Source organism: Eptesicus fuscus, chromosome 9 (assembly GCF_027574615.1).
Source record: "Eptesicus fuscus isolate TK198812 chromosome 9, DD_ASM_mEF_20220401, whole genome shotgun sequence".
Taxonomy (NCBI): domain Eukaryota; kingdom Metazoa; phylum Chordata; class Mammalia; order Chiroptera; family Vespertilionidae; genus Eptesicus; species Eptesicus fuscus.
The window spans coordinates 49,040,965-49,051,874 of record NC_072481.1 but is presented as its reverse complement, the minus strand read 5'-3'; the positions used below and the strand labels follow the sequence as shown (position 1 = coordinate 49,051,874).

The following is a 10,910-nucleotide window of genomic DNA, read 5'->3' as shown; positions in this document are numbered from 1 at the left end:
AGCCTATTCCTATATAGCATTAAAAATTACATTCTCACAAAATCTTAATGTTGTGGGGAACTAAACATATAGCCTAATTGAAACTGATTGTAAAGGATAATGTTAACTATTTTGATAATTTTGACAATCACCACATTATCCTATATAATAAAGAAGTAATATGCAAATGGACCGTCACACCCTCGCACAAGATGGCCACCCCCTTGTGGTCACAAGATGGCCACCACAAGATGGCCGGCAGGGGAGGGCAGTTGGGGGGACCAGGCCTGCAGGGGAGGGCAGTTGGGGGGGACCATGCCTGCAGAGGAGGGAAGTTGGGGGGGACCATGCCTGCAGGGGAGGGCAGTTAGGGGTGACCAGGCCAGCAGGAGAGGGCATTTGGGGGTGGCAGGGGAGGGCAGTTGGGGCAATCAGGCCAGCAGGTGAGGGCAGTTGGGGCAATAGGGCCAGCAGGGGAACAGTTAGGTGTCGATCAGGCTGGCAGAGGAGTGGTTAGGGGGTGATGAGGCTGGTAGGTAGAAGCAGTTAGGGGCAATCAGGCAGGCAGGCATGTGAGTGGTTGGAAGCCAGCAGTCCCGAATTGTAAGAGGGTGTAGGCTGGGTTGAGGGACAACCCCCCAGTGCATGAATTTCATGCACCGGGCCTCTAGTCTCTATTATAAAAGGCCCATGGCCCTAATACTGTAATAGTGAAACGACCAATCAACCAGTCACCAGGAGGTACATGGAGTTCCTCTTGCAGGCCAGGACTTGCGGCTTGCGTGGCAAGGCGGGGTTCGTGTGGGGCTGGTGGGGCTGGCACGGGGCTGGTGCGGTGCTGGTGTGGCGGAGGCAGGGCCCGTGGCTCCCCCGGCAGAGAAGGGCCCTCATTTCGTGCAGGGTGGGTCTGGGTCTTGTGATATTTTGTGCGGTGGGCCTCTAGTTATTATATATTTTCAATGTAAGTTTTATTTGTACTTTTAAAGTTTTTTTGAGTTTTCCAAATTTCTCTCACAGAATAGCATTTACATTTATTTATTTATTTAGTCTGTTTTTTTCTTTACACTTTTGAGTTTGAGTTAATACAAATTTGAACTAATTCTACTTGTCAGTTCATTACACATTATCATAATCAGTTTATTTTACTTTTCCCCTATCTTCTTTCCCATATGTACATGTATACATGCACACATACATAGCTGTATGTGTGTAAAATCTCTTTAGGAGTGCATGTATCATATTCTGCCTTTATAATGCAATGAATTATAATTTTTAAAAGATAATATAGTCTATTTCTCTTTATCTCAATCTATAGTAGAAAGATGAAAAGGTAAGTTGGAAGAAGAGCATAATTTATAATGAAAGGACTAGGGTTTAAGTCATTTCTCTTCCTCTTACCAGCAGTATTACCTTGCACAAATCATTTAACTTCTCTTAACTTCAATTTCCATGTTTGTAAAAAATATATAGAGATGATAACATCAATATCACAGAATGTTTTTAATGATTAAATGAAATACAGCTGTTAAGCATCTAGTACAATGAATGTAACATGATAGGTACTCAGGGGAATTTCTCAGGATGTAATTTAATATTAAATTCACAATAAAGAACTTGATAATATAACCTAGATTTCTTTGATGGTACATGTTCTTTCTTTCTATCTTGCAATGTTAGTAAAATGTTCTATAGAGAAGAAACATCCATTATCAGACAAGAAAACAAAAGGTAGAAGCAGGGTGTCTCAAACAACTAAATTTTATATTTCTTTGAGATCAGAACACTCTTATACACTTGTATGGTTTTTTGTTTGTTTGTTTGTTTTTTGAGCTGAGTCAAAGAACTACATTCTCCGGCATCAGGTCTCAATTTAGTGCACAAATGATACTGAAGAACAGCCCCATTACTCTAATGCCTATTTTGAGATAAATTTATTCCACTCCATTCTACTCTTCTGCCTTTATTAGAGATATATTTTAATCCATTGAAGAGTCAAACATTCCTCAAGAAAATGTTATATATAAGTACTGTATTTGAGACACAAACATTTTTTCATAGTTTTAAAAACATTTTTTTGAAGAAGGGATATTGATTACTAATATCGATGGGTCAGCTCTATATACATAGATAGACTGTTTTTAACCACATACAGGGTGGAGTGAAGGTAGGTTTACAGTAATTTGTATGGAAAATAATACAATACTGAATAAATAATAATTCAATAAAAATATTTGCTTATATCTCAGTTTTAGGGCCAGCCAATATCTTCACCCTTGTTATGACTGACCATATAAATTATGGTATAGTATGTTTATCCAAAGATATCTTCCTTCAATAGAAGTATGGCTTATAGACAAGTATAGACATCATCAATTTTAGTCATGCAGTGTGGTTTCAGGATTTCCCACCCAGCAGTTATATATTTTTTTCCATTTCTCTCATTGTATTTCAATCTTTTTTATCTATCAAGGACCATTTCTGGTCTATTTTGCTTTTAAAGCTTTATCTTGTCATGTAATCCACAGGATTCCTCATACTTTGAAAGATTAATTTGGCACTGACCTGTGAGATAATACAAAAGGTCTAATATTCATAATATTATTTTTTTAAATATGTTTTTATTGATTTTTTAGATAGAGTGAGGGGAGAGGGACAGAGAGTCAGAAACATCCATGAGAGAGAAACTTCATGGATAGGCTGCCTCCTGCACGTCACCTACTGGGGGTTGAGCCCCCAACCAGGGCATGTGCCCTGACCAGGAATTGAACCAGTGACATCCTGGTTCCAGGGTCAGTGCTCAACTGCTGAGCCACACCAGCTAGGCTAATATTCATATTATTAAAGCCCCAGAAGGAGAAGTTAGTTTAGTGCCAATAAATAAATAATGACTGAAACACACTTGCAGATTAAAGGCAATTTATAAAAGAAAGCCCTTAACTGGTAAACTCAAAGAAGTCTACACTCAGACACATGATTATAAAAACGGCGAAAATCAAAGACTAAGAAAAAAATCTTGAAACTATTCAAAAAATGACATATTGTCTCTAAAGAAATAATGATTCAAATGTCAGTGGATTTCTCATCTAAAACCATGGAAGCCAGAAGATAGTAAAACATTTATCAAATGTTGAAAGAAAATAACTGTCAACCCAAAATTTTATATCAAAAGAAAATATTCTTCAGGATTGAATGTGAAATAAAGACATTTCCAGACGAAAAGAAACATTTCCAGACGAAAAGACATTTCCAGACGAAAAGTATGTCATCAGAAGATCTATATTGAAAGAAATATTAAATGACGTTGTTTAGGTAGAAGAACACTTCAGATGGAAAGAATTTCAGAAATGAAGAAAGAACTGAAAAGATAAATTGACCAATTCACAATTATAGTTTGAGACTTCCACACTCCTCTCTCACTGATCAATAGAGCAAATGGATAAAAAGCAGCATGATATGAAAAATACCATCTACTTATTGGCATTTATAGAAATTTCCATATAACAATAGAATCCATGTTCCTTTCAAATACACACAGGACAGTTATCAAGATAGGTCATATCCTGGATCATAGAACAAATCTTAATAAATTAAATAAATTAAAATCATACAGTTTGTTCTCTGGCCAAAATTGAATTGAAATAGCATTTAATCACAAAAAGATGTGAACAACTTTCTCAAATAATTGGGAATTAAACTAAGGATAAGAGGAGTTTTAAAGAAAAATAAGAATATATTTGAGTTAAAGGAAAATTAGAATATAACATCAAAATTTATAGAATGCAGCTAACGCAGCTCTTAGAAGGAAACATATAATTTTAAATAATAGAAATATAAAAGAAGAAAGGTCCAAATCAATAGTTTACTTTTTCACCTTAAGAAACCAGGTAAAAAATAGCAAAAAGAAGGAAAACAAAAGAAAAAGAGCAGAAATCAATGAAGTTGAGATCAAGACAAAATAGAGAAAATTAATGAAATCCACCCCTAATGTCACGGTTAATTTTATGTGTCAATTTGGCTGGGCCATGGTATCCAGATATTTGGTCAAACATTATGCTACATGTTTCTGGATGAGATTTCTATTTAAATTGGTGAACTCTAAGAAAAGTAGATTGCCCTCCATAATGAGGTTGGGTCTCACCCAATAATTTAAGGCCTAAATTAAACAAAAGGCTGACCTGCACTGGTCAAGAAAAATTCTCCAGCAGTCTTCTTTCAGACATTATCTGCAACACTGGCTTTTCCAGCAGACTGTCTTGGACTCAAACTGCAACTCTTTCAATTAACCACCATATCAACAGAATAAATATGAATCTTTTAATCATAACATCACTTATGTAGATAATAACTAAAAGTTTGTTAGTCCAACCACCTCTGATCCATGAAAATTTTACATAGCATCTCTCCTACTAGGCCATCAGACTTCTACTAAGCAACTCCTATGAAGTACAAGTTTTATATAGTGGAAGCAATCTCTGTTTTAGAAACTGACAGGCCTGTCTTTAATTTAACAGACCATGGCTTTGCCAATAAGTAGCCATAATCATGGTCAGATCACTTTAATCCTTCAGGTCTTGACTTCCTCATTTCTCAAATGGGGATGCTTTATAGAGATCTTTTAAAAATTCTAGATGTTTATAAAGCACTTGACATATTGTAGGCACTCAATAAATGTTATGTGTTAATATGTGGTTAATATTGGTAGTACAGAAATAAGGTCAAATGACTTTCAAAATCTTTCTTTACTACATTTAACAATATGTGTTGATGTTCTGCCTTTTTTCTCAGACACTCGGACACCTAGAACAATTCCTAAACATAAAAAGTGCCTAGTAATTTTGTTATTATCCGTGTTTCCAACTTTCTGTCTCATTATCTCTTTATACTATAAAAATTATTGAGGACCCCAAAGATCTTCTGTTTATTTTGGTCATATCTATTTATATTTACTGGAGGATTAAAGCAAATATTAACTCAATTAATAATAAAAATAAAACCACTACAAGTTAACATAAATGATCATCTTTCCAAAGCAAAACAGAAAGTTGGTGAGGCTAATGGTTTGTTTTATATTTTTGCAAACCTCTTCAATGTGTTTGGTTTCATAGCAGGTAACTAGATTCTTATATTGGCTTTAGCATACAATTAATGGCAATGCGTAGTTTTAGTTGAAGTATAAGGAAAACCCAGCTTCACAAAGATCTGAGTTGTAAAGACAACTACTTCTATAGCATTTTCAGGTGGTTATAAATATTCTTATTGGATACTACAGCAAAACGTACGTGGTAGATTTTTAAGTTATTTACAATGTGGAATGTGCAATTAATTCTGTTACATCAAATTCCATTAGTCTATCTGTGGTCTGAATTAATCATTTACTCATATGTGATTTTGCAACATCATGAATGAATCATTTGGAAAATATTGGTTCAATAATTTATGTTGGTCTTCCATATGTGCACACATTTCATTAGATAACTGATCACATTTGTTAGTATCATTTAGCTTAACAGTAATTTTTTTTTAAGTATTGTAAAGTTGACAAACTCACATTGGTGAATTTAAGTTTGCCAAAATTCTAATTTTTGCTAGAAAGCTCAAAGCTCAGATTTTATCATTGGCAACAAATACTGGCAATTATTTTCCTTAAAGTGATAGGCATTCATTTTTGAGAAAATGCCTGCCAAATACCTCTGTCTGAATAACCATAATTGGTAGGTCTGTTTGTTGTTCTATGAAAAGTAGTTAGCTCATTACTCAATACACAGGTGCTTTTCCTTGAGGCAACCATTGCACTCTGGTATGCAGAATTGTGCTACGTTTACTTCCCATTTTGTCATTCATAATATTAAAAAACAAGTATTCAAGAGTCAATATTTAATAAAGTTATCAATTTTTTACAACATGATTAAAGACAGTCTTAACTGAAATTGGCATTTAAAAAAAAAAAAGTGTGTGTGATAGTAAAAAGCTACCAGGACATCTTTGTGCCAGTACCACAGGAGCTATTTTGCCTCCCATAAACTCTCTAAGCTAGATATCATCTAATAAATCATTATTTTAAAATTCTAAAACTTGCCTTTTAATTTTTTTTAAAAAATGTTATAGCTTGTCCTGGAATTTCAAAATCATAATTTTTTAGATAAGGTTAGTGAGCTGATAAAAGGCATAACTGCAGATAGCCATGAGAGCAAAGTAAAATCACTGAGGACAAACTGGATTAATCACTGAAAAAGTGTATATTTATACCCTAAATCTCTTAGGAAATTAAAAATACATAAGTATACATGCAATCAGCTATCAAAGTGAGAATGTCATCACACTTTGGGTAGCCTCTAGAAAATTCCACTGTATACTCTTAAGAGAATAAGAGTGAAAAGGGCAAATAACCTCTTAGCATTATTATGAAAATCATTTTAACTGCATTTAAACACTTCCTTGAAGGGGCTTAGAAGCTCCCATTTCTTAAGTGTGAGAACTGCTGGTTGACATTCCCTCTGTGGCATAGAAAATGGTACATTTTGATGTGCTAAAATAGACTTCCAAGTCCTACTTGTTCCCTTTCGTCATGGTTAGAAATCCAGCGCTCTTCAAATCCACATTTAAACTGAAAAGATCCTTTTTGGTCCACCAAAAAAGAACTCTACATTACAACCTTCTTTCAATGCAAAAGCCAGATGAGATGAAGTCACCAGAGGCCAACAGAGGCCAGAAGTAAAGCACCACACAGCCTGCAGCCACAGTGGTTTTCAAACCATTTGAGCAGGCCACCTCTTAGCGTCCCTCCATCTATCATGTTATGCCTCTCTGTGTCCCTTTTCTGAGATTTTGTTTTTTGTGTAATGTTGCTGGGCATTCTGTCCCTAATTTCCTTGTCACACAAGTGAAGGAAGTGTTTCATCTGATATGAAGCCGCATGTCAGCACCTGTTCTCTGGGTTGATTTGTTCATTATTTCCATTTCTCTTTTCCAGTCCTGCAGGGTCTTTTTCTGTCAACAGCGACAACAACACATCTGTACCCTCTGTGCCTGCTATTCTTTTTCATGAATGTCAAAATCCACGGCCTGATGAGTGCCCTTGAGGCTTTACCCTGTCACTTACCGAGTGCTTCCCTTTGGATGTGCAATTTTTTGGTTAACTGAACTTGTGGCTAGGCCTTGCTGAAATATAAAATTTGACATTGTCTGTGTGGGTGGATAATCTAATTTGGAAAGGGTGGTAACTTTTTACTGTACTAAAAGGCAATTATGCTCTCACTATGCAGAAGGACATCTTGTTTTAGGTACAAACAAACATCAATCTCATCCAGCACTATCCAGTTTGACGTAGCAACCATATATTGAGACCCTGCCAGTAACAGGCACTGTGTACACATGGACTGGAACCCTTGGGTAACACAGAAGACATAGGTAACACAGAAAGATTGGAGCTCTTAACCTTGCTAGGGTAGGTGATGTTAGACTTTTCTGCCTATTAGTAAGCACAGTCTATCTAGGTATTTTTCATCATGCCTGCTGGTGGCAGTTTATATTGTGTTATGCAGATGATCGTTTACAATTATACAGTTGGTTTTTAAACTCAAATGGCCTAAGTGGCTTTAAGCCTCAGGTTTCAGCAGACATGTAGGATTTTCACCATGGTATATGACTGTAACATTTGGTACATTGTTCAGCTAAGTGTTGTTTTGATAGTGGGGGGAGGCAAATGCAGATCTTAGCAAAAGCTGTAGGAACCTTAGTGTACTAGCCAATTAGAGCTGAGTTTGAACTACATAGTAAGTATGGCTTAGCTTGGTAGTATAGGCAAAGCCAGAATAGGATGAGGAAACCTACACGAGGAGACATCAGACAACCAAAAATGGAAAGACATTCTAAAGAACGTTGGGCCTCTACTCTTTTAAAATGTCAAAAGAAAGAAAAGATGGCTGAATATATTTACCAGATAAAAGGATATTAGAGATATAACAACTAAATATGTAGTGCTTGACCTTGAAATGGATCTTGTACTAGTAAAAAAGTTCTACAAAGAATAATATTGGTATAATTATAAAAATCTGATAATGGACTGTGTGTTAGATAATAGTATTAGATGAGAAATTTCCTGAATTTGATAATTATGTAAGAGAATACCCTTGTTGTTAAGAGATACATTATCTATGCTAAAGATTTTAAAAGTGAAAGGTGGTGAATATTACAATCTTTTTCTCTATGGCATTCCTCAAAAAAATAATATATATTATATATTTACATAGTCTATTAAATCTTACATGCATATATAGTATATATAATATAGATTCATATAGATGTATAAATAGATGTTTATGTGTGTGTATGTGTGGGGAGAGTGTGTGAAGAGAAAACAAATGTGGCAAAATATTAACAATGGGTCAACCCAAAGGATGTATGTGTGTGTGTGTGTGTGTGTGTGTGTGTGTGTGTAGGTTGTGTGTAGGTGTATATTTTTCTTTATAATATTCTTGTGAATTATTTTTCTAGGTTTGAGTTTCTTAAAAATGAATAGTGACTAAAAAGCAGCTTTTCCCCTACCACCCTCTCCCCACAAACTCACCGCTCCCCCCACCCCGCCCCATCTCAGAAAGGCATACTGTCGGGGAGGATTGTGGAAAGTAATTGCTACTTTTACTCCTTTTCTAAACCTGATATCTGGCTACAAGACCTAAAACTATAAAAATAGACTGAGATCCCCCTGCTATACAGCCTTTCTGACATTTTAGCTCTAAATCTTTAGTGCCAACCTTGGAAGGTAGAGCTATAACTTTCCCAAATTCAAGAATCATTCATCATCATATGATTACAACATATCATGGGTTTGGCCCATTACACAAATTATGAACTTGATTACAGACAACCAAAGTGGCACATCCTCAAAAGAGTGAAAGATTTTGATCATAAGCAGATAAAAATAAATAGGACACCTAATTTAACAAGTATTTATTTGGTTAATGTAGAGAAACAAAAAAATTATGGCACATTAAGCACAGCCAGTATGGCTCAATGATTGGGCATCGACCTATGATCCAGGAGATCACGGTTCGATTCCAAGTCAGGGCACATACAAGCTCAATCCCCAGTAAGTGACATGTAGGAGGCAGTCGATCAATGATTCTCTCTCATCATTGATGTTTCTATCTCCCTCTCCCTCTCCCTTCTTCTCTCTGAAATCAATAAAAAATATTTTTTAAAAAAGTATGGCACATCCAAAGGATCAAACAGTATTTAAATGAACTTTGTTTCTAAGAAATCTCAATTGCCTAGAAAATTGGAGCAGAATTGGCATATTTAAAAATACTCTTAGACTTCTAAGGAGAACTAAAGCAAAGGAATATAAATGCGTAAATGAAGGGGAACAAATGAAGACAGAGTAATAAGCTGGAAGGAGAACTTCATTTCTGGAAGAGAAATGATAAAGATACCAGAGGACAGATTATTCATAGATGAAAAAGTAAATGAGGTCTTAAAGATTAAAAGAGACTAATATGTGAAGGGGAAAAGGACAATCACCCAGATCTACTTATTCTGAAAGAGGGTGTTAGAAAAAAAGGAGATGTTTTTATAATCAGGAAAGAGGCATAGGGTACAAAGTAACCAACAAAAGAAAAATGGTAAATCCCCAGAGAGCAGACAGGCTGGCCAGAAAGAATGAGGTTCCAGGAAGCTATTGAGGAATGCCCTCTTTAAGCACCCTTAGAGATTTCACAGTAAGAGCAGTAACAGCTCTCACTCCCTATAACTGAACTAAAGAGTGACAAATTGTATAGGTTTGAGATGAAAAGATCAGAAAGTCCCATAAGAACACACAGACATTAAGAATTACTGGTGAACTTCAAGGTGACACTCATTGTGTGTGACATGCAGTCACTGAGGGTGTCCTGAGGAACATTGCCCCCTCCGCCCAAATTCTGAATTGTTTCTCTGAAGGTAAACACTACTAAAATAAGACAAGAGTAAAGGGAAGATTAAAATAAGAGGCACTAGCCCTAGCTGGTTTGGCTCAGTAGATAGAGCATCAGACTGCAGACCGAAGGATCCCGAGCTCGATTCCAGTCAAGGGCACATGTACCTCCGTTGCAGGCTCCTCCCCGGCCCAGGCCCTGGTCAGAGGGCCTGCAGGAGACAACCAACCGATGTGTTTCTCTCACATTGATATTTCTATCTGTCTTTCCCTCTCTCTTCCACTCTCTCTAAAAATCAATGGAAAATCACTTCTTGGCCTTTTGGCTAAGATCAAGTGTAGTATCTGTTCTTTTCAGTTTAAAAATCAATGGAAAAATATCCTTGGGTGAGGATTAAAATAAATAAATAAAAATAAAATAAGAGACAATAATAAATTGAGTTCAGGAATGGACAAAATATTGGTCCAATGGGACAGCAATCTTTGGGTAAAATTATCCAGCTCAGGGAGCTAACCCTGACAGGATTTATTTCTTCACTAGTTGCTTTTGTTATACCCAGAGCTAACTGACTCACTACCAGCAGAGAGAAGGAAAACATTCCAAAAACGGGGAAGACGTGGCTTGAAGAGTACAAGGAAGAGGCAGCACTAGGCCCTTGGGGGAACAGGCTTCAGAAAAATCAACAGTGGCTTTTCCACTGAGGATGATTATCCAGATGGAACAACAGTGAAGACTGCAGTTATCTTTCCAAAGAAGCAGGCTTCTCAAGTGTTAGCAATTCCATAGCAAGACTATCAATAGCTACCATACCTCAAAGCTGAAAACGCCTGCTCAGATGTAATAAGGAAGCTGTCAGGAAACAGAGCTCAGAGTCATTTCAGTACTGGTGCCAGAAACACAGGGCCAAAGGTAAGAAGTTCTGAATATGCTGGGTGGAAAAGAAAGACACCTCAAAATAAGTGATTGGGACTGTGAGCATTGCAATTATAAAGCTGCACAGAAGAACCAAGCAATGTCTAA

The 10,910-nt window shown here is 36.4% G+C and overlaps 1 pseudogene; it reads left to right on the top strand.

Moving 5' to 3' along the window:
* Positions 1–10,195: 10,195 nt before the first annotated feature.
* On the top strand, positions 10,196–10,305 carry LOC114230838 (U2 spliceosomal RNA; annotated as a pseudogene).
* The last annotated feature ends 605 nt before the right edge of the window (positions 10,306–10,910 follow it).